The sequence below is a fragment of the Mus pahari genome, chromosome 1 (assembly GCF_900095145.1).
Source record: "Mus pahari chromosome 1, PAHARI_EIJ_v1.1, whole genome shotgun sequence".
Taxonomy (NCBI): domain Eukaryota; kingdom Metazoa; phylum Chordata; class Mammalia; order Rodentia; family Muridae; genus Mus; species Mus pahari.
The window spans coordinates 45,464,463-45,475,119 of NC_034590.1; positions in this window are offsets into that span (position 1 = coordinate 45,464,463).

Genomic DNA, 10,657 nt, shown 5'->3' on the forward strand with positions numbered 1-10,657 from the left:
AGGTCTCAATGATGGCCACTTTTATGTGGGACTCAACATATAGCCTGGGAGGGGAATCTCAGTGAGGAACTGTCTGGATTAGGTTGGTCTGTAGGCATGCCTGTGAGGGATTTTCTTCATCTGGCTAATTGAGATGTGAAGGACCATCTTGAGTGTAGGTGACACCATTCCATGGGCTGGGCCCTGACCTGAATGAAAAGGCAAGAGCTGAGGGAGTTCATTGCTCTTGACTGTGGATGTGACGTAACCAGCCACTGCAGCTTCCTGCCATTTTTTTGACTCCCCTGCAACAGTGGACTTCAACTTGAGATTGTGAGCCAAGAAGCTTTTCCCTATTAAGTTGCTTCTGTTAGGGTATTGTATCATAGCAATGGGAAAAGAAGCCAGGGCACCGCCCCTTCTCCCAAGGATGAAGCACAAAGGGTATTGATAATGCCAAGGCTGTATTTGTAAATGACCCAAGTTTGGACACTAAACAATTTCTAATTATTGATTTTAATGAGGTGTCACTTGGCAAATTAGTAGTGTGCTCACATTCCCTTAAACATATTGCTAACATTATAGCTTTATTAAAATATACTTGAAATAGAGCCACTCTGCCTTCTAGAATGGGAAAGGAAAAATGCCCTAAATGAGTACTTACTACTCATTCCTAATGGACTGCTAAGAACTGTCCTGTGTAGACTGGATGCACACAGCATCTGCAGCAAATTTGACACTAACCACTACTCCATTTCAAGTGTGTTTTGCTTTCCTTCCTTTGTGCCTTGGTGGGGAGAGACATCCTTTCCCTCTTGGTCCTATGGGTACTCTTCCAGAATCTGTATACGGTCACGATTTCACTTTTTCAGAAACAAATATGAGCACTCAAATCTTACAGTGGGTCTCTTACAAAAGGATAGCCAGACATTGTACAATACCCACTGTCAGGTTCAAAGGAAATGCCAATTCTCCAAGTCCCCAAAGGCCATCCAAATATCCAGAGCTGAGAACAACCTGGATTATAGGAGGATTTCTGGTTGTTAGATAAAAGCCAGTGTTCCTTAGGAATTTGTGAAATTGGTTCCCATCTACCAAAAGGAGTCATTTCTCTTACCCCTGGCAGAAGGGACATATGGCTTCTTGCGTTGTCTATCAGCACATCAAAGCTCATGCTGGCCTCTAGGCTCCCTCAGTATCATGAGTCATTGTTATACATTTCAAAGTCCATGTTAGTGCCTTATCCCTTCTCACTCCTCCCCCACCCTAAACTCCACCCAGCTCCCTGGTTCCCTCCCACTAGCTACCCTTCTCCTTATAACCCTGCTGTTCTTGCTGTTTCTCTCCAGCTCTCTCTCTCTTTGCTCTTGCTTCTCTCACCATGCTTTCTTTATTTTCTCTCTAATAAAATTTTGCTATTTGCCCCCGTTTCATAGGTAGCCCTGGTTGGGTCCAATCTTCTGGCCATGTTTAGTCTCGTTCTCTCTCTTTACTCTGGGCTCTTCCAGATGGCTCTGGATGTCCTCTCTCTCACATTCACAAAAGTGGTGCACTCCTCTGATACCAGCACTCAGGAGGCAGAGGCAGGCAGATCTCTGAGTTCAAGGCCAACCTGGTCTACAGAGTGAGTTCCAGGATGCCAGGGCTATGCAGACAAATTCTATCTCAAATAGCAACAAACACCCCCCCTCCCCGAAAACCCATAAGAACAAAAATCAAAACAAAACAAACAAAAACAACTTTTCCCCTTAACTATATCATGGGGTAGTCATGTCATCAGTTTACACACCTACATTTTATTTTATATTAGGGTTCTTTGCATATGTGTGTGTTGCATACATCTATATATGTATGTAGTACATGTACGTACATGTGTGGGTGGTTATGGCAATGTGTGCACATGCCGAGGCCTGGAGGACATTGGGTCTCTTCTATAGTTCTCTATCTTAATCCCTTGAGAATCTTTCATTGTACTGTTAGTTTGACATTTTCATTAGGCTGTTTGGCCAGTTAGCTTATAGGATCTACCCGAGCCTCCCTTCCAATGTTCCTGGGATTACACACATGTAATATCTATGCCCAACTTTTGACATAGATACTGGGGATTCAAACTAGTGTCTGTGTGCTTGCACAGCTCTTAATTACCAAAGTAAGCTGTCTCCACAATCAGTCCTCCCTCACATGAGACAGGAAACTTACTATATAGCCTTGAACTCAAAGCAATCCTCCTGCCTCAGCCTCCCAAGCGCTGGGATTATAGGCATGTGTCACCACTGACTTAAATATTAAAAAAAAAGCCCAAACATGTAAACAAAATCCTTGTACAGAACTAAGATTCCCTGAGAACACCAGGTGTCTGTGTTGCAAGAGATATTAAAAAGAACGACAAATTCCTGTGCTACATAGGGCACTGGTGGGCTACGTGGCTCCAGCTGGGTGTTCTCATCTTGGCAGACTCTAGACTTGGAGCTTGGAGCTCCTGAGAGGTCTCCACCCAACTCACTAAGTTCCCTTGGTGGGCCATTGCCATGCCAGCCCCATGCAATGACTGCCCACCTTGAAGTTAGTTGTCCCAGTTCCCAATAACCTGGTAAAATCAAAACTCTAGAAGCTTATAATTAACCAGTCAGATTTATATACCAATAAATTCTCAATTCACAAGATGCCACACAATAATTTCAGAGCCAGTTGATAATGGTACAAGCTGCCCATGAAGATGATAGAGGTTATCCCAGTTATTCTGTCCCTACATGATAGTATAGCTACCTGTGGCTATTTAAAACCATGTGAAATCCGAATCATCCTGTACATCCTACATATTCCTCCTTCTTCTCCTGTGTCGTTTCCTGTCTCTGTAACTCTTGGCTCTGCCTCCCTTTCCCTGTCCAATCACAGGCTTCTTGTTGTATTAATATTTAAATTAATTGGACAGGGAAAATCCTGCTACAGGGCCATGTACCCTAAACTGAGGACTGGCTAGAAAACAGAATCATTATTTTCCTTAAAGATGATCCAATGAGGTGACCTTTAACACTTCCCCACATTTAAACCATGAAGCTCCTGAAGGGCCTGGATCAGTGAGAGCCAGGTGTTAAGGCTGCTCCTGGAGATGGAGGTTTGGAACAGATATGGTTAAGTGGAGAGGCAATTTTGCTATCTCAGGCACACCGAGAATTCTCCAGCTCTTGCCTCCGAGACAGACATTGAAAGGAGAGGTAGGGGACTTCAACACTTTAATGTTGACAACAGCTATATTTGGGATAACTACTTGGAAAGACCACAATTAAGAGATAAAGAGCACCAAACACAGTGCCCAGAGGCAGAAGTTCTCAACCTGGCTGCCTATTAGAGTCACCAGGGGAGCTATTTAAGTGTGCTGATGCACAGCTCCATCAGGAAAGATTTGAATTAATTGGTCTGGGGTTGGGCACCAGAGTTTGTAAAAGCTCCCCAGGGGATTCTAATGTGTAACCTAGGTGGTCCACTCCTGCCTAAGAGATGCCTTTTCTGTGGTATAATTACATTTAAGAGACCTAAATTAATTTATTTATGGAAGACAGAGGAGAGAAGGGACCCAACCTCAATGGAATGTTCTGTGCTAACTGTGATGATGTAAAATTCACTGAAAGCTGGTTAGATGCCAAGCCTTATCTTAACTACTGTTCCTGTGTTTGCTCTCTGCGGTGGCTCTTCTTAACTGACTTGCTTCCATTCTATAAAGGAGGAAACAGAGGGTTACTGACAGCCAGATGCTTACCTTGAATTATTTAGATGATAAATAAATAAATAAATAATAAATGCATAAACGAAGGTTGCCCAGGATCACAGAGCTGGGGGGATAGGCTGTGAATCATGACCCCAGCCCTCCTGTGGCAGCAGAGTCAGCCAATCTCCACTGAGTATGCACTGTACAGATGTGCGCAGCATCAGAGACGTGAGGATGCCCAAGGCTGAGGTCCTGCTTGCCAGTCTTATCAGGTAGATGCTAATTCTAAAGAAACATGATGATACTAATATGTTATTCCATTGCCTGGAACCATTTGTTTTAGGATGTTTTTTATCGTTTGAGAATTTCATTTGTGTATATAGTGTGTTCTGATCAAGTTCATTCTCCATTACCTCTCCTCCAATTTCTCTCCTACCCACAACTACTCCCTCTCTTCCTTATTTTTTAGAAGAACTCTTTATACACACACACACACACACACACACACACACACACACATATGAAAATTTACTTTTTGATCATTTGCCTGCATGTTTGTCTGTGTGAGGGTGTCAGAAATCCTGGAACTGGAATTACAAACAGGTGTGAACTGCCAAGTAGGTGCTGGGAATTGGACTTCTGTCCTCTCGAAAAGCAGCCAATACTCATAACCACTGAGCCATCTCTCCAGCTCAAATTATTTTTAAACCCACAGAGTCCACTTAGTGGTGTCAGTATGTACATGGACGAGTGTAGGAGCATCTACTGGAGCTCAGGTAACCTCCCAGGGCAGCAACCTTGAAGAAAGCTGACTCAACTTCTTCTAGCAGCTGTTAACAGCCAATAGCTCCTCAGCTCCACGTGGGGCATCTTGACTGCTTCCATCTCCCATGCTGTGATCTTGTCTGGCTTGATCTTGCACAAGTCTCTCCTCAGCTCCATGTGGGGCATCGTGATCGCTTCCATCTCCCATGCTGTGATCTTGTCTGGCTTGATCTTGCACAAGTCTTGTGCACGCTTTTTAGAACCACTGTGACTTCATATAGCAATTGCCCTGCTGTGTTCAGAAAAACAGTTTTACTGTAATCATCTGCTTCTGGCTTTTAATATTCTGATTCCTCCTTTGTGATGATCTCTGAGCCTTGGGGGTGGAGGACTATGTCTGATATAGAGGTTTGCTTTAGGGCTGGCATTCCATAGCCTCTTATTCTCGACATGTTGAACAGTTGTGAGTCTCTGTGTCAATCTGCTGCAAATAGTAGCTTCTCTGATGTGAACTGAAAACTGTGCTAATTCATGAGTATAATGATGTCATTAGGGGCTGGTTTAATGCTATGTCCATTTAGGGGACTAAGAGCAGTAAGTTCTACCCTAGGGCTCATAATCTACCTAATCATGAGTTTGTGTCCTTATTAACAGTGCAAGGCATGGATTCCATTTTGTGGGGTGGGCATTAGATCCAATCAGAAATTGAGTGGTTAATCCCATAACATTTAAGTGTGCCATCAATGAAGATGGCTCCATCAATGGCTCCATCAATGAGGATTTGAGTTAATTGGTCTGGGTTGGGCATCAGAATTTGATATGCCCATTGCTGCACCAATGGCTGCTTACAAGGCTGCTTGTAACTGTAGCTGATGGGGTTCCCAGCTGAGTAAGGTTGATAATTGCTTTGCTTAGTAATTTAGCACAGTACCTTTCAGCACTATGAAATTAGGAACAAGAGTAATAAAATGACTCCTAATGACATACTGCTATACTCATAGAGCAAAGCATCGCTCAATCTGTTCTTCTTACACTAGATGACATTACAGTGTTCTATTAATTCACTAAAGTGTAGAATTGTGACATCCCAATGCCTCCTTGTTTCATCCCAATGCTTCATTATGACATTTGAATGTTCCATGGTACCCTCGCAATGTTAGGGTGTGCTATCACAATGTTCAGTTGTGACAACATAGTGATGATTTGTGACACCATATGGCTCCCAGATATCATTAAAAAAAAAACAACTCATTGTGGCATCACAATGTTCTACTGTGAAATCATGCGGTTGGTTGCATTGAGGTGTCACAATGCTGTACTGTGACAACACAATGTTCTCTTGAGAGTTTGTAGTACACCGTTACGTTATCACCATGCTGAGTTATGACGTCATAATGTTTCATTGTGACATAATAATGCAAAATTGTGACATCACGTTCCCTTGTGCCATCACATTGAGGTACTGTGATATCTTAGTACAATAGCATGACATCACTGTTGCACTGTGAAATCATGCTCCACTGTGCTATCTCAATTCTGAATTGTGATATCACAGTGCTGACTTGTGACATCAAAATGATGTAATGTACCACCATAATGCCTTATTGTGACATGACAATGCTCTTTGTGCTACCGAAATGCTCATTATGACACTAAAATCCCATTTTAGCATCACATAGCTCCATTGCATCACAATGCTGAATCGTACTGTCACAGTGCCTCTGTTTGCCATCATAATGCTGAGTTATGACATCACAATGTAGCACTGTGACATCTCAGTGCTGTATTATGAGATCACCATGTTGCATCATGACGTCATAATTGTGACAATGCTGTTGTACCATCAAAATACTGAACGGTGACATCACGGTGCTGCATTGTGCTATCACATTCCTTCATTGTGCCACTAGAACGCTGAACTGTGACATCATAATTCTGAGCTGTACCACCATAATGCTCTATTGTGTAAAGTTGGAGTGGAGAGTTTTCTCTTAAAAATCATCAAATTCAGTTGAAAATGGAGAGAGTTGAGGTCATCTCTGGAATGAAGCAGATGAAGGGAGGAGGTGGATATAACTTAGAGTGAAAGTTTGAGTGGCAGGCAGGTCTGTAGCAGGGTGGTGTGCTCCCACGGGCAGAGGAGAACAAGAAAACAACCCTGCAGAAATGCTGGGCAGTGCCTTTTAGGTAGTCAACGGCTCCTAACCGAGGCTAGAATGCACCTGTCATGGGCTCCAGCTTTGAGATCCACACCGTAGGCACTGGGGGAAAGCGACTTACCAGGGCTATCTCAGTCTATGTCCTTCCAAGGTCTAAGCTCTGCTTGGGAATTAAGCACGAATCCATGCAATCACATAGTCTAGTGTGGGCCCTGGCTGTCAGGCAGATGATGTTGCATGCGAGCCACAGCTGAAGAAGGATGGAGAAGTTTCTGCACCTGGGGTGACTCCCACGCGGCACATGGAGCACACACACAACAGCTGGTGCATTTACGTGGGCAAGGTGGGGTCGGAGCTGCTGTCAGTGTTAATTAAACACCGAGCCATCTGGAGGATGAACTGCCCTGCTCCTCACCCTCGGCGGTTCTGGGGGTGGGGGTGGGGGAAGCAGGCTGCAGCCTAATTCTGCCCAGCTGGTCCTCGCCTCTCGGAAACAACTTTGATGTGTGTGAGAAAAGTCGGAGAGCTGTGAAAGGAGTTGTGGACAGATGGTGTGCCCCTCACTCAGAGTCCCCGCCTTCCCTGTGTTGTGAACCTCAGGACTTTGTGCCCTGTGGAAGTCCCCTGAAGAGCCGCCCTGTGGGTGGCAGCCATGGCTGTGGCTCCGTTGGCCAAGAAGGCTCTTGCCAGCCAACATTATGTCATCACCAGCTGTCTGCAGCTCTCCTAGGAGACACTTGAGAAACTGAAAGAAATATTTCTCTTCGGCCATAGCCGGCTGTTTCCATGGTTTGACAATACTAACCAGATGTAATGTGGGCCAGTAGGAAAGAGGCATGGGAATGGAGTGGGGTGGGGTGGGGTGGGGTGGGTGGGTTGGGGGGACAGGGCAGGCAGAAGGCCCATAGCAAACACCTGCCCTGAGTTCAGCCCTCCTACTCTAATCCTTAAAATGGAACAAACCCAAGACTTGATGGCCTTTTAGGGTTGTAAGTTTGAGTGACGAAAAGCTGTGCACAAATTCCAGTTCTGCTCTGTTCGGCTTTGTTTTGTTTTGAATCAGGGTTTTGCAGTCCTGAGATGACTTACACTGGATGATCCCCCTGCCTCTCCTCAGTCTCCCACATGCTGGGACTGCAGGCATATGCCAGCATTCATCTCAGGTTTAAAATTTTTTTACACAGGGTTTCTTGGTGAGGCTCCAGTTGTCCTGGAGTTCACTCTGTAGACCAGGCTGGCCTTGAACTCAGAGATCTGCCTGCCTCTGCCTCCCAAGTGCTGGGATTAAAGGTTTATGCCAAGAATGCCTGGCTACTTTTTTTTGTTTTTAAATTCAATCCTTTGGAAGATAAATTTTAGGAACAGGTGAAATAATAAAGCAATTTTAAGTGCAATGATATGGACCTTGTAGGAGTCTAAACTGCTGTTCACAGTTCTGAGAGATCTGTTGGCTTGAACGGTTCCCAGGCTGGAGAGATGGCTCAGTGCTTAAAAGCCCAGGCTGCTTTTTTGACAGATCCTGGGTTCGATTCCCAGTACCCACACGGAGGCTCCCAACTGTTTATCACTCCAGTTTCAGGAGCTCCAATGCTCTCTTCTGGCCTCTGCAGGCACTGAATGTACATGGTACACAGATATACAGGAAGATGAAGCAGACAAAGTAATAAAATATTAATAATAAAATAGTCATGTCACTGATTTGACAGGGCACCATAAGTGACTTTTCCTTTTCATGGTGGTGTAGATAGAAGCCAGGCAATTGGCACATAAGACAAGAACTCTATCACTGTTCTTGTCTATATCTCTAGTCCTTAGTTTTTTTTTTTGTTTTTTTTTTTTGAGACAGGATCATGCTTGTATGCTCAGACTGGCCTTTGGACTTACTATATGGCCTTATGCCAGATTCAAACATGTTATCCTCCTGCTTCAGCTTCCCGGTGCTGATAGTACGGGTAATGTTACCATAACTGACCCAAACCCAGTTTTCTGAACAAATAACACATATTGCTAAATGTTTCCATCATATAAAACACTACAGTTACCATTCTCTTTCCGGTCCTTGTCCCAGGAGCCCACATTCTCTCTGCTTGGTGACCAGATGGGCCTGGGTTGCCTGAGATTTTTCTGGTTTCCACGGAAACGCCTTGTCCTGGGAGGCGTCACCAACATGTTTTAATATATTTTGACAAACACGTCTTGATGTTTTACAAATTACCCTAGAGAATCGCACGAAGAATTCTTGTTTAAAAGCCAGGGTACGATATTGGGTGGAAAGAGGAAATCCACAAGTATTCACAGTAACTTCCGGTACCCGGAGCCATTCTTCCTGTGCAGGGGGATGTTACGGGTCAGGCTTGGGGAACAGACCCACGAGAACATCAACAACCTGTGGCCTCATTTCCCTTGGCTGGGTTGGACCAGAGACTCTGTTATCTTTTGTTTATAATTAATCTTCATGGAGTGAAAAAAAGGTCATTTTTGTATGTTGGGCGTAGCTTTCATAAATATGCCTAATTGGTATCACCTTTCAGATTTCCCTGCGCAAAGGTAACCAATTGGGGAAAACCCCGTTTTGGAGAAAACATAACAGCCCTTATCAGGTGCCAAGGAGGGAAGGAGAATCGAAGCCTTTTCCAGGGTAAAAATAGACCTGGGCCGAGGCATATTTTCGATACAGGGCTTTGGCAAACTGCAAACTGGCACGTTATTATTTCATGAATAAGGCACTGACATTTCTTTTAAACATTCTAGCTTCAGGCTATTTTACTTTAGTGAAGAAAAAGATGAATTATTTATAAAAACCGACATGAATATCATATGATAATCCTCTCATTGCTAGCAGGGAGTAAAATGAGCTGCAGCTGGTGCCCTGTCGGTTCCCCAGACCAGGAGATCATAGAAGCAAGTGCAGGCTGGGCCCCTCCTCCATGGGTGTCCTGCCCTTCAGATGCAGCCAATTCAGAGATGTGACTCAATCTTCTCTGGAGAGGGAGGGCAGTCCATCCTTGCCACCTCTCATCACTAGCTAAAAACTTATTTTTGTGTATCGATTGTGTGTGTGTGTGTGTGTGTGTGGTGTGTGCCATAGCATGTGTATAGAGGTCATAGGCTAACTGTGGATTATAAAGGTGAGGCCTCCTTCCACCTTTATGTGTGTTTTGGAAATTGAACTCAGATGTGGCAAGCTTTTTCTCTGTTGAACCAACTTGCTGGCTCTTCTCTCTCTTTCTCTTTCTCTCTCTCACATGTCTTTAATTAAACTCCTTTGAATTTCTTCCTTCTTTCCCTTTCTCCCTTCTTTTGCCCTTCCTTTCTTCTCCCCCACCCATTTTTTCTTCTTTTTTTTTTTTTGAGACAGGGACTCTTTGAACAAATTATTCTTCTCTTATATATTACATCCCCCTCTCCTCTCCTTCCAATCCACCTCCTGCCCCTCAGATCCTCTCTGCCTCTGTTTCTCCTCAGAAAAGGGCTGGCTTTCCAGGGATACCAAGTAAACATGGCACATCAAGTTGCAATAAGATTAGGCACCTCCCTCCTATTAAGGCTGGGTGAGGCAACCCAGTAGGAGGAAAAGGGTCCCCCAAGCAGGCAAGAGACACAGCCCCTACACCCGCTGTTAGGATTCCCACAAGAACATCAAGCTACACAACTATAGCATAGATGCAAAGGACCTAGGTCAGACCCATGTAGGCTCCCTGATTGTGGTTTCAGTTTATGTGAGCCCCTATGAGCTCTGCTTAGTCGATCCTCTTGTCCATACTTGCTGTGGTGAATGACGGTGGTCCCCATAGGCTCATATGCTTAGTCCCCAGGTTGGTGAACTGTTGGAAAGATTTAAGAGGTGTGTGTCCTTGTTGGAGGAGGTGTGTTGTTTGGGGTGAGCTTTGACACTTTCTACTCCAGGTCCAGTCTCCACCCTCTCTCTGTCTCTGTCTGACTCTCTGTCTCTCTGTTTATGTCTCAGTCTTTCTCTGTCTCTCTCTGTCTCTCTGTCTCTGTCTCTGTCTCTGTCTCTGTCTCTCTCTCTCTCTCTCTCTCTCTCTCT